Here is a 19,914-nt window from a genome sequence, read left to right as displayed (position 1 = left end):
CCTGTCATCCGGAGGAGCACGGTATAGCGGCTTATCAGTGAACATATCGCGACACGATTTATCTGCAGCCCTTGTTTCCTGGTCACGGGAAGACTCCAAAGCTGTTCGTGTTCTGGTGTCAACGATGTCTCAGGACAGATAGAGATATTAAGACTGAAATTTATGTCTCATACTAAGAACAATGGTCTCTTGGTGTTATGAAAACGTTAAGCTTTCAAGTTAATGCCATCAAAAGATTAGTCGTTTTATTTTGCATATTTTAACACTCGCCAACTCACTCATTAAAACTTACATGCTACTTCGTGTTGACCTAGAAACCTGGAAGCACGATACCTGGATATTAAGCATTTGAGTCGCAATAACAAAAGAAAAATTGAATTATATAATTTTTCACAAAATTTACCTTCATCGCCGTAGTAAGCAGCGAATGGAAGAAGGAACTGGAAAAAGAAAAATGGAAAAATTTACTTTGGAATATAATATCAAGTTTTTTTCAAAAGTAACATTTTTGTCATGGAAACCAACGAATTGGAGAGGAATTGACAGGGAGGAATGCACTTTTCAACCATCCATCATTTCACGAGATGTATTTGAAAGCAGTTTCGTGTTTCTCATAGACGCGAACCCACGTCTCCAACTTTCATAGCGTGTAAAACAGATGTAGTCCTAAATAACAAGGAAAAGTAGGCCAAAAAGTTAAAAAATTTGTTTAGAAAGTATCTACTGCCTCAGTAGTTTCATTTCGGAACCACTCACAGAAACTGTATCATAAACTCGAAATTACTCTACAGTAAATTCGGATATAGTGGGTGATTCTAATTAAAGGGCAGATACTCACAGGGGTCGAGTGTGAGCTGTAATTATCTTACCGGAAGAAACCGCGTAGACATATGGTAATGCGTTAAAGCTGAATCGATCTCGGCTGGGAAAAATTCTAATTTTGGTCACCAGGTGTAAATATGACGCTGTGGATTCAAGAAAGGGGTATTAACTTGCTTCCATATGCAATGGATAAGGAATGTAACATGGCCAGAAAAGGTCAACGAAGTGAAAAAGGCATAATGTGGCTGTTATAAGTAACCACTGCCTATATAATATATTCAGTACGAGCACCTGATACTTCAACGAGATGCTGTACAGCCCCAGATTTGCACCTGATGGCCAAATTTGAAACTAATTTTTTCCACCGTATATCAGTCCAAATCAACACAGAATGTCTATTAAGTTGCTCTGCCATATGATAATTGCTGCCCCCATGGAAGATCCGTGAGTAGCCACAATTTATTAATAGCCACCCCACACGTATTGTCACTGTTGGTGATCCCAAGATGATCACTGTAAACAAAACACATGTCAAAATCTCCTACAATCACGTAGCACAATCTCAGCGCCGGCTGTTGCTCTGAATGGTGTGTTTTGCAACAGCGTTGGTGGCTTCAGGCGAAAGGCACTGGTAGTATTTTTTTTTTTTAAGAAATGTTAATATATTACTGGTATCAGGCAGTAACCACTGATACTCTAAAGGTTAATGTGGAAGCTGATACCTCATCGAGATTCAGTGCCTACAGGAACTAAAAGCCAGCTGACGTAATGTTGCCACGGTTGACGTCACCAGCGTTGGAGGTAGCTCACATCCAGCCGTCTCATTTCATATCCACGGTCCGTAATGTTGTTGGCCTGGTACTGTACACACACCCTGCATCAACATTAAGCTCTTCACCCGCAGCGCGCGGTCCTCCAGAGCGGAGAGTGGAGCCAGTTGGTCGGGCTGACCCGGCGGCGTTTATTGGGCGGGAAACTGCCCCCTGTATTGGCAGAGGGCGAGGCGACGCAGCCAGGCCAGCCAACCCTCCCGGGGCCGCAGGGCTCCACAGACTCGCAAATCCAATTCCGCCGCCGTTCGTCTCCCGGGTCCAGAGGCGCAAGTGATATTCCGGGCCCGCCCTCCAGTCTTTGATGTCGCTAGGGATGCTTACCGCGCGGCGTTTCGACAGCCGCCCAAAGGCTGCAACGGATCGTCTCTCTGCCGTTTATCTTTCCACATCCACTATTATTTCGCCCATCTCTCCTACGAATATTCTCCTCTGTCCACATTCGCGATTCAGTTTCACACAGGCTTCACTGTACATTGTGACGTTGCAGGAGGAAGAGGAAGTTTTCAGAAGGAAACAACACAGGCTCAGAAAATACATCACGGGGAATACAGCTCGATCTCTTTACACACTATACCTAGAAAACGACAGATTTAAACAAGGTAACTGTTTCTGTGCTTGTAGAAGGGCTTAACCAAGTGCCTCATAGATTTTTAAAATCTGTTGGCTTCGTATCCGCCTAGGGGCAGCTACACACCTGTCACATTACCCTCCTCAGTTGAAAGCCTTCCATTCCTTTATGCAAGGGTGATATGGAAAGTTCTGGCGAATGAAAGAGTAAGAAACGACTTATCTCAGTGTAACTGCTCTATTTTTTCCATTTAGTCTCCCTGTGCAACAATCCATTTGGCCCACCGATGCTTCAACACCTACATTCCATCTCGAAAATTAAATTCAAAAAATGGCTCTGAGCACTATGGGACTTAACATCTGAGGTCATCAGTCACCTAGAACTTAGAACTACTTAAACCTAACTGACCTAAGGACATCAAAAACATGCATGCCCGAGGCAGGATTCGAACCTGCGACCGTAGCGGTTGCGCGATTCCAGACTGAAGCTCCAAGAACCGTTCGGTCACACCGGCCGGCAATTAGATTCATTCAGGCTTGCAAATACTCGTCAACTTCGGCTGCCTGTTCTCCTTTGGAAGAGAATCATCATCCACCAAGGTAAATTTCTAGTTTGGGGAACAGATGGATGTCTCATGCAGTCAAACGAGGATAATAAAATGGCTATTCCAAGAATTCATATCTTAGTTCACGTATTTTTGCCATGGCAATGATACTTGTGTGTGGGCGCGCATTGCCTTCATGAAGGATAACTTCCTTCCTTGAGAAAACAGGATTTTTTTTCCCTGGTTAGTCGAAGACTTCAGCGTTGTGGCGTAATTGTTTGACCAATGCGAGGATAATCTACACACATCGAAGAAAGTTTCGCATCACCCCGACTCGTAGAACTCCTGAAGAGAGACGTTGACTGTGTATATTGTATCACAGACATAGTCTCTTTGACTGTTCAGAGATATCGTTAAACACGCCCAAAGACGTAAACAACCATGTATGAGCAGCGACTATTAGACAGAGTAAGTCCGACAAGCGATCAGTTCGTGTTGTCTGTAGTTCAACCATACCTACAAAATCAATAACGCGGTTCGATCAAGTCCGCATTGTTACTTTATACCAGGAAGGGCTCTCAACAAGGGAAGTGCCCAGGCGTCTCGGAGTGAATCAAAGCGATGTTGTTCGGACATGGAGGACATACAGAGAGACAGGAACTGCCGATGACATGCCTCGCTCAGCTACGTGAGTCGGCGTGTAGCTCTTGACATGCTCTGATATTTTATGAGATTGTTTTTACTGATATTACAATTCCGTGATCCTAGGAGCCTTAACTGTTACAAATGGCCATACAGACCGTTGCCGACACATTTCATGTGACGACAGCATTACTGACTTATTGTTACTGTGAAGTTTGTTTCTTGACCTTCTCAGGAAGAAGGGTTAAATCCGTTGAAACCATGGTAAAGGTAAAATGATAACCACATTTATTGGAACTTGTGGACTCTGTATTACACCCGCTGTTCTGCTATCGTTGTTGAAGTGCAGCGATGTTCAAAATACTCTACACAAATACATATTATCTGAAAAGCCAAAATAGGCCATATTACTCACATTTCCTTGGATAGTAATCAATTTCTGTAGTAACTATTTATTTCTGAAACTTAATTTTTAAGCTACTACAACTACTTCTGCTATTACAAAACTACATTAAAACCCTTGAACAGTTTTATATTTTTTCCAGAATGAGATTTTCACTCTGCAGCGGAGTGTGCGCTGATATGAAACTTCCTGGCAGATTAAAACTGTGTGCCCGACCGAGACTCGAATCCGGGACCTTTGCCTTTCGCGGACAAGTGCGCTACCATTTTTTTTTCTTTAAGAGACGACGTTCTTCATAAAATAACACAATACCCTTTGAAAATGGAAAACATAAGAGGTAGCTATATTTCCGCAAAGGCCTTCTATTTTTATTCTTCTTTTTTTTGTTAACATAAAGCAGTATACAGTCTCACCATCAGCAGGAAACTCTTTTTTTAGTCTTTTTTTGTTTTTGTTTTCGGGAGCACAGGAGAAAGAAAAACAAATAGGCTGCAGATAGAGAGCTATGTGTAAAGGGGATAAACATGTATAAGGAGAAAAAAACTTAGAAGAGGAGGAGAAAAGAGAAGTGAAATAAAATAGGAATACTTTCCGCGCCATGCTCCACCTTGGCGCGCCATCAGAACAAAATGCATTCTATCATTGACCATTGAAGGGGAACGTGGGATAGTCCAGTCTTGGCTGGCAATGTTCGTTGAGATTCCAGCTTTGAGGCAGGTTGGTGAAAATACTCTGTAAATAGTTCGCGAAAGTGGCCCTATAGTGTCGATGTCGGCGAAGGGTGTGGTGACATACTTGGAGGCGTGTCCAGAAGTCCGCCGGATCGACGATGTCGTCCCGGAAGAGGTAGTTGACAGCCATGCCACTGATCCATGTGATGGCGTGCCACTGAGCCGGTGGAAAGTAGGTCGTGTCAGGATATATCATCATAGTAGGAGAAACATGATGTGGTGGTACTCGGAGGTAGAAAGCCACAATCTTCTGTACGAGGGTCCAGACAGCTGCTGCTGGCCCACACTCAAAACGATGTAAATCTGTATCTTCGACATTGCATTTGAGGCACAGGGGTGAGTCCACCAGTGCGATACGATGCAGTTTCTGTCTTGTAGTATACTTGCCGTTGACGAGAAGGTACCACATAGAGGTGGTGTCAGTGGTGTGATATGGTTGGTGGATCGTTTTCCAAACTGTAGGCCATGAAAACTGAGGTTGACGTGTTTCGGCGGGGCTGCGTGGTGGAGACTTTCGGAGAAGGCGGTAGATGTCGCGGGTGGTCGCCTTCCTGGTCCTGGGGAGCTCGGTGCATATGTAGCTGTACTCCAAAAAGAAACGGCCGATATGTGACATCGGAGGTGGGATGTGCGCCAAAGACGTCGGTGGACGACTCGAAACAGGTGCGAGCTCGGTGGTCAATATTCCAGTAAAACTAGCATTTTGGCTTTTCCATAACCGAGCATAGTATTGTTGTAAAGTGCCGTAGTCCTGGCTCTCACATTAACCAGGTCGAGGCCACCATCCCGCTTCGGTAAGGTGAGAGCTTCATACTGGACTTTGAATATGTGTCCAGAACAAATGAAATAGCCGAAAGTCGCCTGTAATCTGGCCGCCATTGTCGCAGTGATGGGCAGAATCTGCGCTATATGGGGTATCCGGGTTGCCAGATGGTTATTGACGAAGGTGACTCTCTGGCACATATTCAGCGGGCGTAGAATGTGATTTTGTTGGCCCGGATGCGTTGCAGCAGCGCCCGATAATTGATCGCCGAGGTGCGGCGAATGTCTCGAGTGTACACCAACCCGAGATAGCGAACAGTGTCCACCAGTTGAAATGGGACGACGCTGTCTGCGGGAAGGCCGCGGCCGATCTTCATGGCGCATGATTTTGCCACGTTCATAGCACTCCCTGCCCCTTCACTGTAACGGGTAATCCACTGCATCGCAGCTTGTACGTCGGCCGCTGAACGTACGACGAGGGCCAAGTCGTCCGCGTAAGCTCGGCAGCGGAACATATGATCCCGGAGTGGAATACCTGTCAAACGTCGCCGTAATCCGCAAATGAGTGGTTCCATCGCAATGGCATAAAGCACCGTCGACAAGGGGCAACCCTGCCGTACTGAGCGTTCAATCCGTATAGGTTCTGTAAGTCTGCCGTTGACGAGAAGTCTGGACGTTGCTCCACGAAGGAGCCGCATAACCACTTGCGTGAACGTCGGGGGAATTGCCATTCGGTTCATCACTGCGTTCAGGAATGCATGATTGACGCGGTCAAACGTTTGTTTGAAGTCGATGGAGATTAAAGCGCCTGGCAGCCTCGAGTGTGTTGCCACAGCGATCACATCTCGATATTCACTGAGGGCTGTCTGTATATTACGATCGCCGCCTAAAGATGTTTGTTCGTGGGAAACAATGTCTCGTAAGACATGTTTGAGTCGCACTGCTAGAAGGCGTGTGAAAATCTTGAAGTCGGAAATGAGTAACGTGAACGGCCGATAACTGTCGAGTCGTGTTCCTCCTGCGGGTTTCGGGACTGGTACAAGTAAGCCTTCCATGAACACTGGTGGCGGGGTCGCCGCGCCGGACAAAAGTTCCCAGTACATGTCCCTCCATCGTGACATCATCGAATCTTGGAAGGTTCTGTAAAATTCGAGAGGTAAACCATCCGGGCCGGGAGATCGATTCAGAGACCCTTTAGCCACAGCGCCTTGGACGTCGTCGTTGGTCACTTCAGAAGTCAGTAGGGTTGCAGCTGCTGCGTTTAGAGTACCAAGTGTCTCCTGGGTAACCTCAGCAATGGCTTCTGCACCGGCAGGTACCTCCTGATATAAAAGTCTATAGTGCGTTGTGAATGCACCCGCAATGGTAGCTTGCGAAGTCAGCCGGCGTCCATCAGGTAAATCTAAAGTTGTCATTAAAGCCTGTCGGCGTCGACGAACATTTTGAATAATATGATGCATAGAAGGTTCTTCACCGTTAATCCTATCTTGGCTGCGTACTCGTACAATAGCTCCCTCTAGACGACATCTGGTCAAGGTTAAAATCTTCGCCTTAATGCGTTGAGCTTCTTTTAGACGATCCGTGAATGGAGGTTGATCCATGAGTTCACGTAGAGCGCTATAGTAGAAATCAGTTGTATGGTGATTCCACCTGGCTTTGTCTCTGCCATAGTGTGTCAATGTGCGTCGGATGGCCGGTTTGGCGCACAGCCACCACCACTGCAGTGTGGTCTCGTAACGCGTAATTCGTTGAACACAGGTGTGCCACGTGTCGGTGACCTGTTGTCGACATTCAGGGTCCCGCAGTAGTGCTATGAGTTTCCAAGGTCCTGCACTGAGCCATATAGATTGTCGACGTAGGTTCATGGTACAGATGTAGATGTCATGATCCGAGAAGGCAGACGGCCAACGTTCCGCGTCGAGGAGAACTGATTTTAGAGCGTTAGAGATGTATATTCTGTCAAGTCGGCTGGCGGAGTGGCTCGTAATGTGTGTATACCCCGGGCGGTCGCCGTGTACCACTCGCCAAGTGTCGAGGAGACGAAGGCGGCGGACGAGGAAGCGAAGTTCCGGACATGTGGTGAAATGGGGGCATTGGTCTGTGCGCTCGAGAACGCAGTTGAAATCTCCACCTACGATGAGATGATCGTATCGGCCGAGGAATAAAGGTGTGATATCTTCTGCGTAGAACTGGGAGAGATTCCTCCATTTATCAGTGCCTGATGGGGCGTACAGATTAATGATTTTGAGTCCGTCAACTGTGACGGCCACCCCTCGCGCTGTTGGGAGGTATGCGACATCGGAAACTGCAATCCCTTCTCGGAGGAGGATGGCTGCGCCTGTGTGTTCCATAGCTGCAGGGGCGGCGTACGTCTCATTTCCAAAACACCCAGCCCAAGTTGCTGTCCTCAGTTCTTGTAACAAGGCGATGTCGATGTCCGCTGCTCTTAGCGTGTCTCGGAGCAGTTGAAGTTTAGCGTGGGAGCCGATATTATTAGTATTGATAGTAGCTATTCGGTTCGCCTGATGGGAGATTCGTGCTGCCGATAGGGTCGTAGCTGGTGAAGATTGTTGTGGTGGATGCTGGAAGTCCATATAAGTCGCAGGAGTCGCCGTAGAAACTTCCCCCATTTTAGTGTTGGTCTAACGGAGGAACAGATCTCATTTCCGCATCAGATGGAGGTGGGAAATCCGTGTCATCCGCCCATGAAAAATGTCCGACAGGTTTGACATCGGCGAGAGGTGGCAGCGCCGGCCGAGTCGGCTCAGTTGCGTCGGTGACAACAGGCGTGCTATGTTCCATGGCTTCAGGACGCGGGGCTTGCGTACGCTCTCTGTTGGACGGTTCACAGTCTTTTGGATGACGCGTCTCCGTGGCAGAGGAGAAAGTGTTATCGTGTTCTCCGTCAGAGTGATGTGCCATCTCTTCGTCCTGCGGAGGGGGCTCAATGGTTGATTCTGATGTCTTGCGGCGTTTCTTTCGTCGTTAGGGCGACTTCTGCTTTCGGCAATGAGTTTCGGTGTCTGAGGAAGGAAGAGATTCACGTCGTTCGGGTACAAAAACCGCGGGTGCTATGATGCGGTCGTCATTCCCCAGAACACTCTCACTGGCATCCTTGTGATCTTCTAGCGTCGGTATGTCCGGCTGTTGGACATGTTCACGGGCGGCATCGTCGGTGTCAAGGTGCTGGGACGCCTCCGAGTGTATCGGACCAGAGAGACGCTCATGAACGGCGTCTTGTGTGGGCTGGACGTGCAGTGTCGCCGCATAGGTGACTGGAACGGTGGTCGTGGTTCTGTCGGTGTTCGTATCGTCGGGCCTTAGTTGTGTGATGCGGCGTTGCAGGCATTCATTACGGACGTGGCCTTCTTTGCCACAACCGGAACATGTTCGAGGTTGTCCGTCGTAAATGACCACAGCGCGGCAGCCGCCGATAGAAATGTACGATGGAACGTGCCGTTTGAGATCGATTCGGACTTGTCTCACACCATTAAGCACCGGATACGTCGTAAATTGTGCCCATGTCTTCGCTACGTGGCTCTGGACTTTTCCGAACGGGCTTAGCGCCGCGATGACTTCATCTTCATTTACCTCGAAAGGCAGTTCGAATACACGGATCGTTCGAAGGCCAAGTCCTGCATGGTCGACATCCACAGGCCCGACGTTTCCGTCGGAGTGCCGAAATTTTAGTCCATGTCGCGTCCTTTGAATAATCTCATTGCAGGCAGCGTCAGAAGTCATCTTAACATAAACGACGCTGCTAATGATCGATAGGTGTGTGCCAATGAGTTCGTCACGGGGGATCTCCACGTCTTCGCGTAGGAAGCGTTCGACGGCCAGTGCTTTGGGTCGTGCGTATTCATTTGAGAAGGTGAACTTAAGAGTGTTCTTCCTGTAAGAGTTGGCCATTAGAGCTTGGTCGACTGAGAATCGCTGTGACGACGATGTAAACAAAACACTCCGCGGGCGCAGCGGCGTGGACGGCCGAGCGCGGTGCGCACTGCTGCCCTGCCGAACGCAGACTGGCGAACAACTGAGCTACCGAAGCACGACTCATGCCCGGTACTCACAGCTTCACTTCTGCCAGTATCCGCCTCCTACCTTCAAAACTTGAGAGAAGCTCTTCTGCGAACCTTGCAGAATTAGCACTCCTGAATGAAACGATACTGCGGAGACATGGCTTAGCCACAGCCTGGGGGATGTTTCCAGAATGAGATTTTCACTCTGCAGCGGAGTGTGCACTTCCTTGCAGATTAAGGAAGGAGACGGATACTAGCAGAAGTAAAGCTGTGAGTACCTGACGTGAGTCGTGCTTCGGTAGCTCAGTTGGTAGAGCACTTGCCCGCGAAAGGCAAAGGTCCCGAGTTCGAATCTCGGTCGGGCACACAGTTTTAATCTGCCAGGAAGTTTCAGTTTTTTATTTTTATTTTTTTTTCATCAGTCTACAGACTGGTTTGATGCGGCCCGCCACGAATTCCTTTCCTGTGCTAACCTCTTCATCTCAGAGTAGCACTTGTAACCTACGTCCTTAATTATTTACTTGACGTATTCCAATCTCTGCCTTCCTCTACTGATCTTGCCCTCTACAGCTCCCTCTAGTACCATGGAACTCATTGCTTCATGTCTTAGCACATGTTCTATCATCCTTTCGACTTATCAGTGTTTTCCACATATTCCTTTCCTCTCCGATTCTGCGTAGAACCTCCTCATTCCTTACCTTATCAGTCCACCTAATTTTCAACATTCGTCTGTAGCACCACATCGCAAAAGATTCGATTCTCTTCTGTTCCGGTTTTCCCACAGTCCATGTTTCACTACCATACAATGCTGTACCCCAGACGTACATCCTCAGAAATTTCTTCCTCAAATTAAGGCCGGTATTTGATATTAGTAGACTTCTCTTAGCCAGAAATGCCTTTTTCGCCATGGCGAGTCTGCTTTTGATGTCCTCCTTGCTCCGTCCGTCATTGGTTATTTTACTGCCAAGGTAGCAGAATTCCTTAACTTCATTGACTTCGTGACCATCGATCCCGATGTTAAGTTTCTCGCTGTTCTCATTTGTGCTACTTCTCATTACCATCGTCTTTCTCCGATTTACTCTCAAACCATACTGTGTACTCATTAGACTGTTCATTCCGTTCAGCAGATCATTTAATTCTTCTTCACTTTCACTCAGGATAGCAATGTCATCACCGAATCGTATCATTGATATCCTTTCACCTTGTATTTTAATTCCACTCCTGAACCTTTCTTTTATTTCCATCATTGCTTCCTCCATGTACAGATTGAAGAGTAGGGGCGAAACGCTACAGCCTTGTCTTACACCCTTCTTAATACGAGCACGTCGTTCTTGATCGTCCACTCTTATTATTCCCTCTTGGTTGTTCTACATATTGTATATGACCCGTCTCTCCCTATAGCTTACCCCTACTTTTTTTCAGAATCTTGAACAGCTTGCACCATTTTATATTGTCGAACGCTTTTTCCAGGTCGACAAATCCTATGAACGTGTCTTGATTTTTCTTTAGCCTTGTTTCCATTATTAGCCGTAACGTCAGAATTGCCTCTCTCGTGCCTTTACTTTTCCTAAAGCCAAGCTGATCGTCACCTAGAACATTCTCAATTTTATTACCCATTCTTATGTATATTACTCTCGTAAGCAGCTTCGATGTATGAGCTGTTAAACTGATTGTGCGATAATTCTCGCACTTGTCAGCTCTTGCCGTCTTCGGAATTGTTTGGATGATGCTTTTCCGAATGTCAGATGGTATGTCGTCAGACTTATATATTCTACACACCAACGTGAATAGTCGTTTTGTTGCCACTTCCCCTAATGATGTTAGAAATTCTGATAGAATGTTATCTATCCCTTATGCCTTATGTGACCGCAAGTCCTCCAAAGCTCTTTTAAATTCCGATTCTAATACTAGATCCCCTATCTCTTCTAAATCGACTCCTGCTTCTTCTTCTATCACATCAGACAAATCTTCACCCTCATAGACGCTTTCAATGTATTCTTTCCACCTATCTGTTCTCTCCTCTGCATTTAACAGTGGAACTCCCGTTGCACTCTTAATGTTACCACCGTTGCTTTTAATGTCACCAAAGGTTGTTTTGACTTTCCTGTATGCTGAGTCTGTCCTTCCGAGAGTCATATCTTTTTCGATGTCTTCACATTTTTCCTTCTGCTACTCGTATTTCGTCTTAGCTTCCCTGCACTTCCTATTTATTTCATTCCTCAGCGACTTGTATTTCTGTATACCTGATTTTCCCGGAACATGTTTGTACTTCCTCCTTTCATCAATCAACTGAAGTATTTCTTCTGTTTCTTCGCAGCTGCCTTCTTTGTACCTATGTTTTCCTTCCCAACTTCTGTTATGGCCCTTTTTAGAGACGTCCATTCCTCTTCAACTGTGTTGCCTACTAAGCTATTCCTTATTGACGTATCTATAGCGTTAGAGAACTTCAAACGTATCTCGTCATTCCTTAGAACTTTCGTATCCCACGTCTTAGCGTATTGATTCTTCCTAACTAATGTCTTGAACTTAAGCCTACTCTTCATCACTACTATATTGTGATCTGAGTCTATATCTGCTCCTGAGTACGCCTTACAATCCGGTATCTGATTTCGGAATCTCTGTCTGACCATGATGTAATCTAATTGAAATCTTCCCGTGTCTCCCGGCCTTTTCCAAGTATACCTCGTCCTGTTGTGATTCTTGAATAGGCTGAAACTGGTTACAGAACTCAATTAGTCTTTCTCCTCTTTCATTCCTTGTCCCAAGTCCATATTCTCCTGTAACCTTTTCTTCTACTCCTTCCCCTACAACTGCATTCCAGTCGCCCATGACTTTTAGATCTTCGTCCCCCTTTACATGCTGCATTACCCTTTCAATATCCTCATACACTTTCTCTATCTGTTCATCTTCAGCTTGCGACGTCTGAATGTATACCTGAACTATCGTTGTCGGTGTTGGTCTGCTGTCGATTCTGATTAGAACAACCCGGTCACTGAACTGTTCACAGTAAGAGACCCTCTGCCCTACCTTCCTATTCATAATGAATCCTATACCTGTTATACCATTTTCTGCTGCTGTTGATATTACCCGATACTCATCTGACCAGAAATCCTTGTCTTCCTTCCACTTCACTTCACTGACCCCTACTATATCTAGCTTGAGCCTTTGCATTTCCCTTTTCAGATTTTCTAGTTTCCCTACCACGTTCAAGCTTCTGACTTTCCACGCCCCGACTCGTAGAAGATTATCCCTTCGTTGATTATTGAATCTTTTTCTCATAGTAACCTCCCCCTTGGCAGTCCCCTCCCGGAGATCCGAATGGGGGACTTTTCCGGAATCTTTTGCCAATGGAGAGATCATCATGACACTTCTTCAACTACAGGCCACATGTCCTGTGGATACACGTTACGTGTCTTTAATGCAGTGGTTTCCATTACCTTCTGCATCCTCATGTCGTTGATCATTGCTGATTACTCCGCCTTCAGTGGCAATTTCCCACCCCTAGGACAAGAGAGTGCCCAGAACCTCTATCCGCTCCTCCGCCCTCTTTGACAAGGCTGACTTCTTATGCCGGAAGTCTTCGGCCGCCAATGCTGATTATTTATCAAAATTTAGGCAGTGGCGGGGATTGAACCCGGGACCGAAGACGTTTCGATTATGAATCAAAGACGCTACTCTTTTTTTTTTCTCATTTTGTTCAGTTGTGTTCGTTTCATCTGCTCGGGGCGGACGTCGTAAGACATCCGGTTAAGTTCATAGTTGATCGATGAACTCAGTTTTTTTATTACAGAGGGAAGCTAACCCTCTGACCGAACACGCTGAGCTACCGTGCCGGCCCCCTAGACCAGGGGTTCTACCGCTTGAACAGTTAGCCATCCACTAATACTATTATAAAACCTAGTGAATATATTCTCAATTTTTTAGTTAATTTTGGAGTATTTGACGTGAAGATACTTGTTTCCTCTACTGGATACGTCCTCATATTACCCTGACCAACTCTCGTCTACTGGATTCCTTCAGCTTCGGCAGCACGTCAGAAACCTTTCCACTGCAGCAAGAAGTTCCACTCATCACTGTATCGTCTTAAGGTCCACCCTCCCGTGATCACTTGCATCAACGCAAGATAGATTCTTGGAACACTGTCTCACTCTGTGGTAGTCGACCTGAGTTATCTTCTCTTTATCTTTGAGTGCACTGTCCAGCATGGATGTCAGCGTGGTCACTTAGGGTTGAAGTCTTCCTTAGCCTTCCTCGATACTGCTTCTCCAGAATCGTCGAAAATGCGCCAGGTCGGTCGACACACTCCTTAGTGCTTCTTTCGGATCCACAATGTGTGTACTGGTATGCCCCCACTGCTGCAGGCCCAGCTATTATCCTTGTCTTTTGCTTTTGCATACATAGGTAGCATACGTGATATGGTCTGTCAGGTTATGTTCAGTCCACTAATCGGGTTAAGAAGTCTCATTTTTTATCCCTCCCTGATGCCTGCCTGTGCCTGCAGTGTCCCATTCATTTTTGGCACAGTTGCAGTATACGATCTGTTATGACCATTTACGAATTGGCTCAGTTACAAGCACCCTTCGTACTTCCATTTGACTATTTTTCCTCAACTAGTAAAAGGACCTCTTTTTCCTGATTTCCAAGTCCAGTGAGCATATTCATAGAATTACCCACAAAGCATCACTCCTGTTAGTACAGTATCTGAACTCTGTGAACCCAAAACGCTTACACCATATCCTACGACTGATGTTAATACAGATTGATGTCTGAACCCATACTGGTGAAGGCTCATACCGTGTAGCAGTCAATGGTCTAGTAATCATTTGCTTTTTGGTTTTTCATATAGCTTACCGAGAAACGTTCAAAATACCAAATCGGTCTGTATGATGTGGGTATCTTTGGATCCTTATGTTCCTCTTTACTAATTATTACCACTTCAGTGTTCTTCCATGCTAAAGGGACGCTTCCTTGCAAGATACACTCGTTGTACAGTACTCTCAAGTAACACTCTGATTGGTCGCATAAGCAATGTATTACTTCGGCGGTCTTAAAATTATTTTCCTGAATTTCTTTTTGTGCGAGAGAGTGTATAAATTTATTGTTTATATAGTCTTCCCATAAGATTTTTCGTAACATACCCTGATTATCTACCACGTCTTCTTCTCCATCGTCAGGAAGTAGTGCTTCCATTTGCAGAGCAGCTGACTGTTCCCAACTTTCGGTTACCGACACATCTTTCCTCCTCTGGCATAGCTTTACGGCTCTTCTTGTTTCACACAGCAATGTCTGCAGCCCCTCCATCCACGTGCTAGGTACTCCTTTGAATGAACACTGCTGACAGGTATTGATGCCTCCATTGCTCTTTGTATAGTCACTGTCAGTGCTTGTGCTTACAAGTGTAAAGTACCAACCAGAAATGGACTTCCGGGACACTGAAGCACCCTTCTTAATTCTTCCCATTAACGTATTTGAGCCTTAACTGCGCGTTTCCTGCGAAGTCTTGGATTTTCAAGTGATGGTATTGTCTATGATATTGTGGTCACTAGATGCCATTCCAGTCTCAACCTTCCAGCCTTTCACGTTGCGAGCCGCTGCTGTATTTGTTATTTTGTCGTCAATATTTGACATTAGTCAGACCCTCCCCTAGTAGTCTGGAAGACTGCGAGGTACATTCAGTACCTGTAAGCTGAGTTCAATGATGGCTTGTTCTAGTTGTCTTCCCCGGTAATCAGTCAGACGGCTATGCAACAATACAACTTCGCATTTGCTTCAGTGGACTAAATAAGAGGCATAGTTCGTCCTAGGTGACTAATGTCCCGTAGTTTTAACAGGTACTCGTCGATCTCATTACTAAGTTAAAGATATATCGACACCAGGATGCAACTCTCCCTTCCGGTTTACATCCCCACACAGATTACGTGTTCTGAACAGTACTGTGATATTTTTGTCACCTTCATTGCATTATTTAGTACTATTATTGCTGCTACAGGACGTTTCCGGCCAATTACTGCTGTATTGTAGAACTTGCCGGCCTTTGAATACTGTTGTTGGAGGCACAATACATGTAACTGCAACTCATCTACCATTCTTCTAGCCTCATGCAAAACGCTGACTCTTCTCATGACATCATGCCCTACTCTCCTGTAATCCCGCGCTATACGACCACGCGTCATCACAAAGTGCTTGTACAACGTATCTAAGGAGAAGGATTCATTTCTTCTGACAGCAACCAGCTGCAGTAACTCCTCCAGTTTTCCCACTACTGTTGGCAGGGTGTTCATTCTGAGATGGATGCTATCTACAAATCATTAATCCTTACTGGATGTCTCAGAGTTGTATTAGACGTCATCGGCTCTTACAGTCTAGTGAGTTGCATAACGTTCTCTATGCCTTCACAAATCTGTAGCGGATCTCGTACGGTCTGTGTTTCATACTGTACTGTTTTGTAGTAGGTATTTGTTTCTCGCACTGTTTCTGATTCAGATTCACGTCCTGCATTGGCAAATCTTCTTTTACCTCTGTAGGCTGAGTAACGTGTTCCTCAGGATGTGTGCCGTCGCATTCTGCGTACAGCTGTACAATTTGTATCACCAAATCCTGATCTCCTGATCCACTACCACTCCTACATCCGCCCTGTGATCTTGCGTCTCTGTTATACCGTACAGTTCTGAATTCTCGCCAGAGAAAGGATATTACGGAAAGCACACACCAGAGCAACCACAGTAGTAGGAAAAGTTAATGGAGATCAAAAAGAGCAAATGTATGGTCACGGCCATTATTGAAGTACTTGTTTCTGGAATAAATAATACCTTTTTATGAATTTCTCGCAACTTTCTTTTTTCAGGGTATAAGCGTATAAAGAACACTTTCTGCGGAACCTTTACAGATAAAAAGATGGAATATCCTAGAAACATTGTACATATACAACACAACTTCCTGTAGTACAAAACTTTTAATTTCAAATTTATTTAAATATTTGTGAAATAAAAATTGCTACCTATCATTCATAAAAATTTAAAAAATGTTTTGGGGGTTCTTAGAATGATATTAGAAAACTCGTACACAGATTTGTTTACGTAATTACTAAGAATAACCTACCACAGTTTGAAAGTGGTAAATAAAGTAACCAGTGAGGAAACGATGCTCATATGATGTAATCTATCTGACAAACTCCTGATTAGATTATTTTTAAGCAACTGAGAAACTCCAGATTGCAGTTAATAATATAATGGCAACATTTACACAGTTTGGTTGAATTGTCTCCCAAACAGTGGAAGTTACATTACCGGCTTATTTTCTCATACGTTCCCCCTTTAAGAAACATTCGTCTGTTAATGTTTCACACAGTGCAAGGTGAGGAATATGGTTAAGTTTTCCTACTGACAGAGAAGTGAACATGTGCCTTTCGGACAAGAAGCCGACCTCACCATTTTGTTTTCGGATCACTGACATAAACATGCTCCTTTGTTTGACTTTTTTGCGAGGGAGACTTTAATGGCGACCACCTCTCCGTCACATTTGGAAATCAACGCATAAAATACGGTACGTTCCTTCTAAACTGCTTCAACTTTGCCCTAGAAACTAAATTCTCATAGTTTATTCTTCATGAAAAATATTCCTTGTCCTTCCTATTAATGATATGCCTACGGCATACTTAAGCAGCTTCCATCCCGCTTCATCCAATGTCACATTTTACATGTTCTCATAATGTGGGGCTATAGTTGCATTATCTTATCGAGATGAATGCTTACGATTTAATCCGACTGCATTTCTTATATATTGAAAACGATGGTGCCAATCACTTTCATACCTTTATCAGATTTTAGTTAATGTTCTTTAGCGATAACCATCACGCAGTGAAATATTTTACAAAGTAATTGTATTCTGGTACATCCGTTGTATTCTGGTCCATAAAATTGTGTTTATTGTCAAACTGAAAGCATGACAATAAACACAATTATTTTGAAACAGCATATATAGGAAATATGCTGCAGATCAAGTAGAAACAGAAATTACGTTTTCTTAACACAAACACCATCTCTAATCGAAACTTTCCAACTCACTGTCTGAAGGGAATTAATAACATAGCGACATAAATTGCTCATATAGATGGTATCTCAAAATTTGTACAATTCAGTATGACACATTTACGCCTGGGTATTAAAAGGATGAAAAAGTTTAAACTTTCTGTCTTCTGGTATAGATAGTCATCTCGTTTTTTACTGACAATGCGAGTACCGTATGACCTTTGGAGGTTGTGGTGAATATCGCCGATAGCAGCGCATCGTAAAATTTTCCTCTATGTGCCTTTAAAGCACATTGAGTGCTGAATGTGCTCGTAATCTCCCTATCTACCTGGGGGCAGAAACGAATTTTGCAGTCTGGAAAAAAAAACACACTTCAGATGAGATTGTAACTCTACCATAAAAAATATGCTGACTTTCTCAATTTAATATTATACCTACACCTCCCTGCTGCTGCATATGAAATGAAAAAAAATCTTGTGACATACGAAGAACGCTCCTTACCACATGCGAAATTGGGATTTTACATGTGGTCATTTCTCGGGTTCAATTAATCATCAAAACGAGTGGTCAAGTGTTTTAGATACCGCTTGGCCAACCTATCGGAAGGACTGGAATACTGTTGGCTTCCTATAGTACAGAGTTAAATCTTAATAAAATCAAATGGCTCTAAGCACTAAGGGATTTAACATCTGAGGCCATCAGTTCTCTAGAACTCAGAAATACTTAAACCTAACTAACCTAAGGACATCACACACATCCATGCCCGAGACAGGATTGAAACCTGCGACAGTAGCGGTCACGCGGTTGCAGACTGAAGCGCCTAGAACCGCTCGTCCACAGCGGCCGGCTAAGTTTGAATCATTACATACTTTCTCCAGCCAAGACAAATTGAGCAAATGGGTTGGTACTTTGTATTAGATGTGGTCTGCTGTGGACTTTAAGCGTCTTATGAAAGCACTACTTGTTCATGGGTGGATCCAGAAAAGTTGGCCGGTGTGGCCGAGTGGTTCTAGGCGCTTCAGTCTCGAACCCCGTTACCGCTATGGTCGCATGTTCGAATCCTGCCTCGGGCATGGATGTGTTTGATGTCCTTACTTAGATAGGTTAAAGTAGTTCTAAGTTCTTGGGCAGTTATCTCCTTAGATTTTAAGTCCGTAGTGCTCAGAGCGATTTGAACCATTTCCTGACAAAACCCTGGAAAGCCACGATTTTTGGGTACGAAAAGTAACAGTTGTGGGGAAGGCCACTTCTGTAATACCTGTTCGTGTCAGATCATCGAAATTTTTACATCGTGTTCTTAAGATGATATTTTTGGGGAAAGTCGAAACATTTTCGATACGATTATTCGCGATACCGAGGTTCAAAATTACCTTAATTGTGCACATAATATCCGTGCAAATGCATAAATGTGGTTTTAACTGACGTTGGGAATACGTGGCCAAGGTTGTAGCGTCGTCGTTATGTTTCTGAGTTTTCCCAACTACAGGGTGTTTCAAAAATGACCGGTATATTTGAAACGGCAATAAAAACTAAACGAGCAGCGATAGAAATACACCGTTTGTTGCAATATGCTTGGGACAACAGTACATTTTCAGGCGGACAAACTTTCGAAATTACAGTAGTTACAATTTTCAACAACAGATGGCGCTGCAAGTGATGTGAAAGATATAGAAGACAACGCAGTCTGTGGGTGCGCCGTTCTGTACGTCATCTTTTTGCTGTAATCGTGTGCTGTTCACAACGTGCAACTGTGCTGTGGACAACATGGTTTATTCCTTAGAACAGAAGATTTTTCTGGTGTTGGAATTCCACCGCCTAGAACACAGTGTTGTTGCAACAAGACGAGGTTTTCAACGGAGGTTTAATGTAACCAAAGGACCGAAAAGCGATACAATAAAAGATCTGTTTGATAAATTTCAACGGACTGGGAACGTGACGGATGAACGTGCTGGAAAGGTAGGGCGACCGTGTACGACAACCACAGAGGGCAACGCGCAGCTAGTGCAGCAGGTGATCCAACAGTGGCCTCGGGTTTCCGTTCGCCATGTTTCAGCTGCGGTCCAAATGACGCCAACGTCTACGTATCGTCTCATGCGCCAGAGTTTACACCTCTATCCATACAAAATTCAAACGCGGCAACCCCTCAGCGCCGCTACCATTGCTCCATGAGAGACATTCACTAACGATATAGTGCACAGGATTGATGACGGCGATACGCATGTGGGCAGCATTTGGTTTACTGACGAAGCTTATTTTTACCTGGACGGCTTCGTCAATAAACACCACTGGCGCACATGGGGAAGCGGAAAGCCCCTTGTTGCAGTCCCATCGTCCCTGCATCCTCTAAAAGTACTGGTCTGGGCCGACATTTCTTCCAAAGGAATCATTGGCCCATTTTTCAGATCCGAAACGATTACTGCATCACGCTATCTGGACATTCTTCGTGAATTTGTGGCGGTACAAACTGCCTTAGACGACACTGCGAACATCTCGTGGTTTATGCAAGATGGTGCCCGGCCACATCGCACTGCGAAAGTCTTAAATTTCCTGAATGAATATTTCG

General features: G+C 44.9%; 1 non-coding gene across 1 annotated transcript; it reads left to right on the top strand.

Annotated features, from left to right (window-relative positions):
- The first annotated feature begins 9,615 nt into the window (after window positions 1-9,615).
- Trnas-cga (transfer RNA serine (anticodon CGA)) lies at window positions 9,616-9,690 on the top strand. Its single transcript has one exon. It is a non-coding gene; the product is annotated as a tRNA-Ser (tRNA).
- Window positions 9,691-19,914: the final 10,224 nt, after the last annotated feature.

The sequence above is a fragment of the Schistocerca gregaria genome, chromosome 8 (genome assembly GCF_023897955.1).
Source record: "Schistocerca gregaria isolate iqSchGreg1 chromosome 8, iqSchGreg1.2, whole genome shotgun sequence".
Lineage (NCBI taxonomy): Eukaryota > Metazoa > Arthropoda > Insecta > Orthoptera > Acrididae > Schistocerca > Schistocerca gregaria.
The sequence above is the reverse complement of the archived record's forward strand: the minus strand, read 5'-3'. Positions and strand labels throughout refer to the sequence as shown.